Below are 13,813 nucleotides of genomic sequence, written 5' to 3'. Positions count from 1 at the left end.
ACCTGGAAGACAGGATAACAAAGTAAGCCAGACACATAAAGACAAATACTACATGACACCACTCATATAAGTAATCTAAAATAGTCAAACTCATAGAAAAGGAGAGTAGAAAGGTAATCGCCGGAGGCTGGAAGCAGGGAAACACAGGGAGGTATTCATCACAGGATGCTAAGTTTTAGTTACACATGATGAATAAGTCCTAGAGATCTGTATGTCACAGTGCCTACAGTTAGCAATGCTGTACTGTATACTTTAAAATTTGCTAAGAGGGGTAGATCTATGTTTTGTGTTCTTACAAAAAAATAAATAGGTGGGAGGAAACTTACGGAGGTAATGAATATGTTTATGGCATAAATTTTGGTGATGGTTTCATGGATGTACACTTAATGCCAAACTCATCAAGTTGTATACTTTAAACATGTACAGCTTGGACGTGGTTCCATAGTGTAGCAGTTAGCACGTGTGCTTTACATGAGTTCATGCTCCAGTGGAGCCACAGTCCATGGTCTATGGTCATGCCACCCTGAACAAGCCCAAAGGCTGATCTTGGAAGCTAAGCAGGGTCAGGCCTGGTTAGTACTTGAATGGGAGACCACCTAGGAAGACCAGGTGCTGTAGGCATAAATAAAAAAATAAATATGTACAGCTTATTGTATGTCAGTCATACCTCAATAAAGTAGTTTTTAAAAATTAAATTAAATTAAATACTTGATCATTTCTTCCTTTTTGAATGCTTTTTCTTGGCTTCTATAAACCAACTTTTTCCTGTTTTTCTTCTACTTCAGTCGTCAGACTCCTTTTTTGTCTCTTTCTCTCTACTTAATCTCTAAATGTTGGGAGTGTTCCAGTGTTAGCTATGGACCTAAGTCTCATCTCTTTAGTCTCCTTATCTCCAGGATATTCTAAAGCTTTAAATACCATCTTAAAGTCAACAGTTCTAAAAATCTATACCTATTTGGCACCATCCCTTGAATGCTAGACTTTTATATCTAACTGTGTAGTAGACATCTCTGTCGACATGCTCAAACATACATCTCTATTGAGCTCAAACATACATGCTCAAAAGAGAATTCTCAGTCTTCCCACTTTACCATATCATCTTCCTGCATTCTTCATCTCACATCTCCCCTCCATAAGTAAACTGCAGTATTAACCATTCAGTTGCTCAAACAAAACACCTAGGGCCATCCTTGATTTCTCACTCTCAATCCATCATCAAACACTATTAACTCTGCTTTCGAAAATATTTCCCTAATCCATTCATTTTGCCCCATCTCCACTACTACTACCTCAGTCCACACCTACATCATCTCTCATTTGCACTATGAAATAGCCTTCTAATTGCTTCTTTCCCTGCTTCAATCCACTATCCACATAACAGCTAAAGGAATCTTCTAAAACATAAATTGAATCATAGCAATGCTTTGCCCTCTATACATAAAATAAAATCTAAAATGTTTCACTTGATTTCTTTCCTAAAAAGCCTTACACCATCAAGCTCTAGCCTACTTTTTAGACCTCATCCCTTGTCACTCTTCACCTCACCTCAGTCTATAGCCGCAGTACTAACTGGTCTCTGCTTGACTGTACTCTCCTCTGAACTTTGACTTGTCAACTTTTTCTTGTTATTCAACTGCTTCTGATTTGTCTTTATTAATAGGTATAAAGAAAAAGCTGCCTAATCAGTAGCTGTATACCAGGAACCATGGACAAAATTAATTTGCTCAAGTGAAGAAATCATATCCAGAACACTACCTATAAATGAAGTCACTATGATGAAACTTCTCTGTTCTCTAAGTATTGTCTGTCTTTTGCACAAGATAAATACACAGCTTTATTAGGGATGTAATATGAATCACCATTCCTACTGCTTTCAAGTATTTGATGATGCCAAAAATGTCTGAAATCCCTCCAGGAAAGCTGTATTGCGTTTGTTCACTATTATGGCAAGAAGAAGCATAATCGGGGCCTTCAATCTGCCACTCAATAGACCAAGAAACCAATACGAGTACATGCACTAATTGCTGAGTCCATTCTAATGACTATTGTGTTCTGAGTCAAGTAGCAGCTGCACTTGGCAATCTAACTTACCGCCAAGTTTGTCGTCCCTATCTATGTGCTATGAAAACAGAAAAACCCATTTGGACATGACTGATCCTGAACTATGTTGTTGTGCCCAATGCCATTAACATCAGCTTCAATGCAAGGATTCCCCCTCATATGTATACAAATATAAAGACTGACACAACCATGTTTCAATACAACTAAGACAAATTCATATGCCTCTTCTGACACCCTAACAGCCTTGGTTTATGTTATGTACAGTAGTAATCAAGACTATAACTGCTTAAATATACTATGCATGTGGCTAAACCAAACCAATGTAATAGTCATCTAAGTCAAGTTTACCAACAAATCCCAAACTGCAGTTACCTGTGCTCAAGTTTTTTGTTTGTTGGTGGAGGAGAGTGGGCCACAAAATGTTTCTCCACAGGGAATGAGGATTGGTTTTTTGTACCATCTATGGCCCCTGTAAATATAGACAGTGAAACCAAAGGTCAGTATGTCAGTCTAAACTCCTTTGAAAATATCATAATGAATAACAGACTGGACTTTAGATTACATCCTTCCTATCTGAAATAAGACCTACTGATTCTCCTAGGACTTGCTCACAGGCGACTGAGTCCAGGACCTTAGGAGGCATTGATGAGGTCAACATTGCAGGCTGGCCTCACCTTGATGCTTAAAATCTTGTTGATAGTATCCTTATTTAATGTCGTATGAAATAAACGGAACAGATTTGGTCTCAGCCTCAATTCTTCAAATTAATCAGAATGATCAATGGACTGCACACAAGCGTGAAAATTTGAGTTTTGCCAAGAACATTTAGGGCCAAGAAATAGATTTATGGGAAGGCATTCCATCATGGACTCCAAGTAAAATTATTAGTTATTGTCAGGTATTCCATGAATATGAGGCCCTGATTGCTTTTTACCATTTCTCATGGCCATGTTTTCAGTGACCAACCTTCAGGTGTGAGGTAATGTCTCTATCATTCAAAGTATATACTTGCTATAAAATAGGTAGCTTCCTCAAGTTCACTGTTCCTCATCGACAACACAAACCCACAGCATGCACATCACATGCCTGGGCCCTCTGGATTATCCTTCTGAGACTTAGGGAACAGAAGAAATGATGCAAGCATTATGTCTAAATTGTACGCTATGCAGTAGTAATAAAGTCCTTTATATCTGACCCCAAGAGTCTTATATATTCCATAAAACTATAACAAGCTAACTTATTAGCTTGTAAAGAAAATAAAATAAAATCCCAGACCCTGACAATAGTCACTATTGGGTTCAGGTTTTAGTCAACCAACTGAGCAAATTAATAGAGTTTTTCCCAGGTGTTCAATATAATACACTGAATCTAGAGTCTTTGGTTAGTGATATATATTTAATGATATATTCTCATATCATCCTCAGGTTTCTTTAATATAAATTGGCAAAATCTTATCATTTGGGGCAAGTTTGGTATCTCTGCCTAAGCCACACTTTATATTCATCTTCCTGTGGGTTATAAGGCTTTAAGTCTAATTATAGGTCTAGAAGAAAGGAGAGAAAGTGGAACTAAATTTTGGGGATGATCAGCATTTTTCAGAAAAATGATTACTTCAGGAGTACTCATCATTGGTTCTTCGTGTGAGGGAAGGCTAATCTTAGACAATGGAGGAAGAACTGCTTCCATTGGCAAAGGAGGCCCAGTGGAATTTGGAAAACTCTAACCTGGAATCATTGAAGACAAAGCATTCTTAAAAATGTAGTTTCCAGCCTCGGAAGAAGTGGTGATGGTTCTGAGAAGAAAAAAGAACAGAGAACATAAGAATTTTAAGTTCCTGACAAGAATCAATACCATGAAATAAGAACAAAGGGAGAAAAGAGACAAATGAGATATCAAAAAAACAAACCATAGCTGTGCCTTAAGGGTAACCTGAATAAAGTGAGGCAAAAATTGGATTTGGTTCCATGGCAGAACAAACAAGATAATTTAAACTATCCGTATCAAGTTGTCATAATAAAATTATTAGTTTAAAAATAGGTCATTTTATGGAGAAATAAATATTTTATTTTATAATTAAACTTTTTTGATCACTAGAGCACAAAAATAAATAAATTCACTATGACATTCATGCTATAAAAGATAATTGTGCCTTTATAGTCAAATTTGAATTCCACTTTGCTTCTTTTAATAGTTGGTAGGCTGTTTCCCCGTTAGAAAATTTTCCAATATAGGATTGTTTTACTGCTTCCTCCTACCAAATCAAAGTAAATGATTTTTTTGTCTTAGTAATGTCATTTACCAGCTGTTAATTGGTAGAATTCAATTATATAAGAGGTGACCACACAATTAGGAAAGGTGAATCTTGATGTGTTTCTTAGGACTATGAAAGAACTTCTGCAAGATTAGACTAGCACACACACAAATCAACAGTTAGAATCCCTAATTCCTTAACATAAGTTATTATGAAAGACCTCAGCGGATATAAAAGAAATTGTAATCTCCAAAGAAAATGCCAAGGCAAAATTGCCTAAATGATATGAAATAGATATTTTTTTGGTAAGAGAAAAGAGAAAGAATTAAGAGAAACACCAGTTTTCAGAACTCAATCAGAAGAGCTGAGACTAGTAATCCCCTGTTGATATATGATAGGAAGCTCTGATGTAAAGTGCCTTTCAAGACACTAGCACTATGAACTGAACTCATTGAACAACATTATTTACCTGTGCTCTGTCTGTGAGTGCGCTAGGTAGAAAAAAATGACGGAGATCGAAAATTTCAATCTTACTGACAGTACCTAGGGATGATACTATAAGATTGTGCTGGCAACTTCATCTTAAAAGTTCTGCTTTCAATTGTTATAAATTTCTCAAAAAGTAATACTTCAGTGCTGATATTTTTCAACTGGTCTCTTGGTGATGACTGTAAGGAATATTGAGCAAAATCTAGTCAACTGTTTTGTGTATTTCATCTAGTAAATATTTATTATTTCCCAATATTAATCCATAAAACTGTCATCATATGGTTCCCCATACTGATCAAAATACATTCCCTGGGACCCTGGGATTAAATATATTCTATAAGCACAATAAGTAGTAAATTAGGTTTTTAAGGCAACAGAAAATGAAAAATAAAAGATCAGACCAAAAATATATAATATGAAATATAATAAAATACATTAGCCCTAGGCATATACTTAGGTAAAATGTATTTATTACTTTACAAGTATATTTTCACTCCAATTTAATACTGTCACATCGACAAGACATCTAAGCCTGCCTAAGGAATAAGTTTACTTGAGTAATTTCGCCTTGTAATTGGCATCTTACTTAATGCCTAAAATTACATAATTGAAGATTTTTCTTTTGAACTAAAACATTAAATTGGTTGTTTAAAATGATACATTAAGCTTTTTTAGAGCTTTCCTCTTTATGTAAAGCATTTATCTAATGCCCTTCTGAGTATAGAATTCAATGTGACTGACCTCAGGAGCCATGGAAATTATCTGTTCTCGCTCTTCTCAAATTTCTCAGGACTTATTCTGGTCCAATATCCCAGGGAGGAAAGTCCAGGGAAACTATAACTAATCTGTGGGGTCATGTCAGAAAGGAGGCAAGTTGCCAGTACAGGGCTTTCTGGAGAGTAGAATATGGCTTATGAGGAACCACAAAATGACTCAATTAGTTTATACAATGGTTTAAGAGATAGTTTAATAAAGAGGCAAAGATTAGCTCAAGAAAGAGTCTGAGCAAATTCATCTACCACCCCTTTTAGTCCTCTGGAATAAAACAGAATATATGTATATATGTATATATGTGTATATGTGTATATGTGTATGTGTGCATGTGTGTGTATTATATATTATTAACATATTATAGTACTTAAAAAATAAATAAATAGTGGTATCAACGGATCAAATATTTAGGTCATTCCACGAAAATAAATTAACAAAAAAACACAAAGACAATGCACAGCCAAATGAATGCAGGATAAAACTATACAAAAAGGGCAATTTTGGAGCCATCCAAATCTCAGAAACAATATATACAAAGAGAAGTAAGGGGCCCTGAAGTAAATAAAGAACTTCATAACTCTACAGCTAAACCAAAAGACCCTTTATTCTCTTCTCTCCTTGTTGAGCCAGAATCAATAACGGCTTTAGCAGAAAGAAGATCACCTAGGGAGAGCACCCAGGGCTAGATAGTTATTCTCATTAATGCCACACATTAGAATCACCTAGGAAGTATTTACAAATCCCATACCCAGGTTTATCATCACCTTATGAAATCATAATTTTGGGGGTACGGAGGACAACCCAGACTCTACTAATTTTTTAAAGCTCTGCAGGTAAATTCAATACACAGTTTGTGAAGCACCATTCTAAAATAAATAGTGGAGCTCTACAGAAGGAAGTGGAAAAGAGCCTAAAGAAATTCTAAAAATCTACTAGGAGTACAGAAAAAAAACTTTTTTTTTAAGAAAAGAAAGGTTAATATCAAATACAGTCTGTCTAAAGCAGAGGTTCCAACAGAAAGATTCAGAATTGATTCAGGGACCAGACAGGCAGAGTGCTTGCTTCTTGCCAGCTGGCTCCCTTAGCAGGTAGAGATCACAAGCACAAGCCTTGTAACTGAGAATGTACCAAGGTGCACACTAACCCTACAACTGGATCTGTTAGCCTGACTACCTCCAAAAGGCAAGATCACAAAAGAAATGAACAAAAGATATGCAAACTATATAAACCAAAATTGGCTGAGGTAATATCAGTATCAGTCTAAGTAGAACTTAAAGTAAAAAAGAAAATAATCACAGGAATAAATCCCCTAGGCCTTATACAATAATAACAGAAACAGCTCAAGAAAACAACGCAATCACAATTATGAATATTACCATCCAAATTTGAGATATATATACACATAGCAAAAATGGGTTCAAATACAAGGAGAATTTGAAAAGCCTTCAGTCATCTGAAGAAAATTTTAATGCATAAATGCCAAATATTGATAAATCAAGACAAATTTATTGAGTATATCAAGTTTTATAAAACAAAATTAGCAAATGTGATCTGAGAGATATAAATACTAGACTTCTTTTTCAGATGTATATGGGACATATATAAAAATGACCTCATAAAGGTAAAAATGAAGAGTCAAAGATGTCAAATACTTGCATCACATGTAGTATTCTCTACTCACAAAATTTAATTAGAAATCAGCAAGTAAAAACAGCCCCTATATATATGTTTGATAGCAATAACAAAATATTAAGAATTAAACAATGCGAGCACTACACATGGGATATGGTTGACGTGGTATCAGAGTTTAATTTACAGCCATAAATACATACATTATAAAACAAGAGATTAAAAATAAATGAGTTATATTGAATTCAACATGCTAGAATAAGAACAAGAAACTAAATCTACAATATGAGGGTAAGATGGATTTAAAAATGAGAACTAAGACATTACTATACAGAAAACAAAGAGAAACAAAAACACAAAAAGAAATTTTAATAAAAGCAACATATCTCCAACAACACTTAGAGAAAAAAGAAAAGCTGAGATTAAGCAATATTGGGAATGAAAAGCGAAACAAAAAACATATGTTACAAGATTGTTGGCAATTTTGAAACTTTATTTTCTGGAAAGATAGAGATTACCAAGTTGACTCAAGAAGAATGAGATTTAGCAATACACAGTAAATAAATTAATCATCTCTCAAAGTCTCTCTCTTCTTTGAAGAGAACATACCCAGACAGTAGTTTTTCATGCCAGTTGTCTTAACTTTATTTAAAAAATAAATAATAGTAATCTTAAACTAAAGTGAGGAAAAACAAGAACTTACACACAACTGCTGGATTCATAAATGTTAAAATCACCTCAGAGAGCAATTTTGCATCATTTAATAAAGTTGAAAATACCGTAGATAAGATACAATTCCACCTCTATGTATTTACAATAGAGAAATTCTCAAATATATTCCAAGGGGTAATGGGCCTGACTGTTGTAACATACTCTAAAAAAGCAAAATTTACAAACATCGTAAATGTTCTTCAACAGGAAAATGGAAAGATGTATGTTGTGATATACTTATAATGGAATATTAATCAGCAGGTAAAATAAATAAACTAGCGCTACATATAACGACATGGATATTTCTTCATGGAATGAAGAAAAGGCATGGTTCATAGTGATAGCTACAAGTATAATACTATTTAAATAAAGTTTAAACACGCATACACAAACACATATATGCTGTTTATAAACATGTAATAGCATGTAAAGAGGAGAATAAAAATTATTTTAAAAAAAAATGTTTTCCTCTGGAGAGAAAAGAATATCTAAAGAAAATAATACAATTTAGGCAAGTAAAGTATATCTAAGGTTCCTTATTTTTTTAAATGTGCCCTGCTTTAAAATTACATTTTTATCTTAGTGTTTTAAATAATCCTCAAGAATCAAAAAATCTCTTTTCTGTTAATGTCAAGGTTTCTTAAGATGTGCCTAGGTCTTTCAATGATATTTGAAATTACTATACTATTTTTCAACAAATATTTCCATCATACTCCATGATATGTTTATTCTTTATTTCTTAAAAAAGAAAGTGAAGAAACTGAAAAATCTTGAACATTGAAAGCAAAAATTAAAGCCAAGAACTTCTAAGAGTGTTGAGCACACAGAGATGCAATCAAATTCCTCATCACTTAGTTGATACTTTTCTCTAATGTTCTAAGGAAATTAGACTGCCTTAAGCAGTGGCCGATGAAAGAGAATTATGATAAATACTAGGATGTAATTATATAAACCATGCAATGCTTATTAATTATCTGATGATGATTTAATAGTAATAAATATAGTCTACTTGTGTTTAGAAAAAAAGCAAATAAAATAAAATCTGCTACCAACAAAGAAAAAATTTTGTTATTATGAGCTTAAATACCTGGTAAATGTAAATCTGGCAGTTTATTAAAAATGACATAAACATATGTATATATACACAAAAATCAGTAATATTTGAAACATGTAACCACTAACAAACTTTCAGATGATGTCATTTTTGATGGATTGAGGACCACACTTTAAGTAGCAAAATTTTATAACCATCTCTACACTTACTGTATCAGGATCTTCATTTAACAAGATTCCTAGTTGATTCAAACGCATGTTTGAGAAGCATGGCTATCAAATGAAAAAGCAGGACCACAAACAGTAAGGAATGATCATTGTTTTTACTTTTCTTCATCCCTTAAGATTAGAGTCTGACTTGCCTTTTGTTTATGGTCAGCTTCTTTTTTGTCTGATGCTGTGCCATACTGGTTGTTAAGTATTTTGAATGTAACCCCTGATTTTCATGTATATAGGCTACGTTTATCTATATATGCTGCTTTAATAGAATTCTAGACTCAAAAGTATCTTTCAAAAAATGAAAATGAAATAGAGACTTTCCGAAACAAACAGAAACTAGGAGGCTTCATTGAAATGCCACCAACCTGGAATAAAATAAATGTTAAAAAAATAAAGTTCTTCGGGTGGAAATAAAATGATAACAGATGGAAGTTGTAAATTTGTAGATGATTATAAAAGACAGTTTTTTATTTCTTAATTTCATAAAGATAATTCATTGTTCAAACAAAAATAATAACAATATATTATGACATTTATAACATGTAAAGTAAATACGTGACAATAATACCACTAAGGACAGAGGAATAGAAATACTGTGTTGTAAACTTATTTCATTACATTTTTAGTAGTAGTATATTATCTGAAGGTGCCCTTTAAAAACTAAAAATGTATATTGTAAATGCTAGACCAACCACTAAAATTTTAAGAAAAAGTGATATAACTAATAAGTGAAACGTAGAGATAAAAATAAAACTATCTTTTTAAACTCTATTAATCAAAAAATACAGTAAAAGAGGAAACATGAAACAAAAATATATGGAACAAGTGGAAAACAAAGATCAAGAGGGTAAATTTAAACATAATAATATCAATACACTAAATGTCTGAATGTAAATTGTCTAAGGACTCCAACTGAAAAATACAGTTGTCAGACTGATTAGAAGTAGTAACACACAACTATATGGTACCTATACAAAGCCCACTTTAAATAAAAAGACAGATTAAAAGTAAACAAATGGAAAAAGGTACAATATGTTAACACTAACCAAAAATAATTTGGAATGACTATAGACAAAATAGCCTTCAAAACAAGGAATATTGTTAGGAATAAAGAACAATTATATAATGAAAAGAGGGTCAATTTATCAAGAAGACAGAAAAAAAAAATCCTAATATATATGTACCCTAAAACAGAGCTTGAAAAATACATTAAGCAAAAACTGATAGAACCAAAATAAAAAACAAATAAACCCACAAAATAGTTGGAGATTTCGATGCTGCTTTCTTGACAATTGGTAGAATAAAAAGATAAAAGAATCAAATACAAAATATATAGGAGATTTGAACAACATGCTGGAATAGTAACAAAAGAAACCACATACTGAGCCATAAAACAAGTCTCGATAAATTTAAAAACGTTAAAATCATACAGAATATTTTTGATCAAAACTTTTTATGGAAATAAACTATAAACAATAAGAGAAAGAAGTCTGAGTAATCCCCATTTTTTAAGAAATTAAATAATATACTTCTAAATGACCCATGATTTAAAGAGAAAATCACAAAGGAAATTTAAAAATATTTTGAAATTAATGAAAATAAATCAAACCATAAGATACAACTAAAAACTACTTTGAGGATATAACCGCTTTGGAAGAGAGTTTGTGGCTGGCACTTTCTCACAAGTTTAAACTTACACTTACCAAATGACCTAAAAATTTCACTCCTAGGTATTTACCCAAAGAATTGAACATATAAATATGCACTAATATAATTAAAAAGAAACAGAGATAATAACACAATATTCAAGATCTGTAGAATGAAAATTATAGCTATTGCTGAGGGAAATTAAAGAAGACCAAAATATGTGAAGAGATACACTATCTTCAACTTCCAGAAAACTTAAAACTATAAGGTATCAATTTTTCCAAAGTTGAGCTACAGATTGAACAATATGCCAATCAAAATTCCAGGAGTTTCTCAATATTTTTTGTAGAAGTTGAAAGTTGATTTTTAAAATTATAAGGAAATGCAAAGAACATAGAATAGCCAATATTTTTTGAAAAACAATAAAGTTGGAGGCTTACACTACCTTATTTGAATACTTACTATAAATCTCCAGTAATCAAAACAGTATAATTTTGGTATTAGGTTAGATGTTTAGATCAATGGAACTGTAGAAAAGATCCATTCATATAAAACAACTGGGCAAGCTGAAATCATGCAAAATGATCATAATAATCAATTAGAAAAATTATAAATTTTTGTGATTTTTACAATTTGTTGTCAAAACATTTAAAACTCTGTTGGCTATAAATATACAGGAAATTTTAAAAATAGTAAAACTGGTATTTATTCAATATACAGTAATTTGAAACAGTAAAACATTGAGAATTAAAGTGTTTTAATTCTTTGTTTAAAAAATCTTATCAAGAGTAGTGTGACTAGTGCTTCCTTCTACTTCTGTAATATATAAACCAAACATTTTTTTCTGTGCCTTGAAAATTGTCATATTCCTGTTTGGATCAGATTTTACCATTTTATCCTTATATTTTCAATGTCATAAAATATTTTCAAATGTTCTTTTAATGTTAAGTATCACTTTCTCTGAGACATCTTCCTACTTTTCATTACAACTACTTTCCTTATTTATGTTAATAAGTTCATCTTTACTAAGCTCCTCTGGCTGCATAACTAGAGTCTCCCAATGGCACCAGGGTTAACATTGCCGCAATCAGCTATTCCTTCCATAACTACATTTATATTCAATTGAAATTTCACTTCCAACACTATTATTTTTTGTTTCTTTGTTACACTTTCCATTTGCGTAACTTATCCATTTGTGTAAAATACCACATGGGTTTATGAATGGGTGACAAAGAACTATACAACTTCATACTTTTCATGAGTTGAAATTATATGCACACTGAGAAAATCACCAAAGTCTTTGAAAGAAGTGACATGATTGGTCACTAATCATAATGTGTACCTGTTATTTGTGGACTGAAGAGATAGTAATGAAGTCTCTATTTTATGCTCAGTTAAAAATTCAAACTGTGTTGTTGAGAAACTGGTATCATTTAATTAAACCATGGTAACTAAAGATCATGCATATTAGAATTGTGCAAAGAATTGCCTTATTAAAATAATATTAATTTTTAATTCACCTGGATGTCTACCTTAACTATTAGAAAAATTTTATATTTTTACTTTTGAAAGTGTTTTTATATTTCTTAACCCATTCTTAATGATTTCTAGCAAATCACAGATTTTAAAACTAGAAAGAAACTTGTCCATTGTATTAGTGAGATAGGCTCATCACTTTAGTAATAATCTCAAATTTTCAGTAGCTTAATAAAGGTTTATTTCTTACTCAGGCAATAGCCCAATGCAAGCCAGCAAAAGGAGTTCTGTTCCATACAGTCATTCAGGGCCCCAGATTATCCTATTTTGTGAAATCCCTTGCCCAGGGAGTTTTAGTCTTCTCCATTCAGCAGATGGATAAAGAAAGAGATATTTGCCTGTGGGAATTTTTATGGCCCAGGACTGAAAATTATGTACGTCACTTATATCAGATTTCATTGGTCATAATTCAGTCACATGGGGACCTCAAAATGCAAAGGAGGCTGTATGTCAAGAAAGAAAGGGATCTATTTGTTAAAAAAAACTATCCAGTTTATGCCCCAGGGTCCTCTAATTTGTCTGCTTTGATTTACATAGAAGGCTTTGGCAGTCCAGGTAAAGGTCACATAGAGAGTGGCAATCAGCCTCAGGTTAGAATTTATGTGATCTGACTTCTATTTCACTTCTTCCATCAAATGGTAACAATTCACTTTCACTTCTATTCTATTTCTATCATTGCTTATTTTCCCTTTAATTGAATTCATTTTAAATTTAAATACTAAAATGGATTCAAAAATCAAAAAAATAAAATAAAATTAAGCTCCTGATAAAATAGACAATCAAAAATTCAAGCCAAGTTTATTAGGGGCTCAGATAAATATCAAGTAAATTATAAGTTCATAAACATAAAAAGTATTTTAAACTGTCTCCCTAAATAAGACATAATAGATGAATTGTATTTAATTGTATGTCAAAAATACCTCAGTTGTGAGAAACTTAGCTCTTGGTGTTGACTCTGGTATGTCACTGCAACACATATTATTTCCTCATGAATATCAGACTTTCTTAATTAAACAAATATATCATCTGTACCTGTGATTACAATTCAACAATTAAAAACTTGGAATTACAAGCATCATTTATCTCAGAGCATGCAGAGTTGTTCATCTTTCCAAAGAACCAGAGAAAAGCAGCTCCCACAGTTTATGTGCTGTTTATAAAGGTAATCTTGTGTAATTCATCACTAGATAAAACATGACAGGCAAGTTCAAAGAAAGCAACAGTATTCTTACTTTTAAGCCTGATGAAGCATATATAACAAAATATTCTGCTTATTACTATTTTATGGTACTGGAGCATATATTTTCCCTCACCTCAGGCCCCAGTTAACTTTAATATTAGTAACTTCAGTATTATCCTTGAACTAGTTTGTCCTTCTTCCCATATCACCTATATAAATAAATCTACATTTTCTTCTACTGCTTTTGCTTAAATATTCACCATTAT

General features: G+C 32.3%; 1 pseudogene; it reads left to right on the top strand.

Moving 5' to 3' along the window:
* The first annotated feature begins 505 nt into the window (after positions 1-505).
* Positions 506-621, top strand: LOC118614133 (annotated as a pseudogene).
* Positions 622-13,813: the final 13,192 nt, after the last annotated feature.

Source organism: Rousettus aegyptiacus, unplaced genomic scaffold, assembly GCF_014176215.1.
Source record: "Rousettus aegyptiacus isolate mRouAeg1 unplaced genomic scaffold, mRouAeg1.p scaffold_m13_p_2, whole genome shotgun sequence".
NCBI classification, from domain to species: Eukaryota; Metazoa; Chordata; class Mammalia; order Chiroptera; family Pteropodidae; genus Rousettus; species Rousettus aegyptiacus.
Note: the sequence above shows the minus strand (reverse complement) of the source record. Positions and strands in the feature narration are given on the sequence as shown.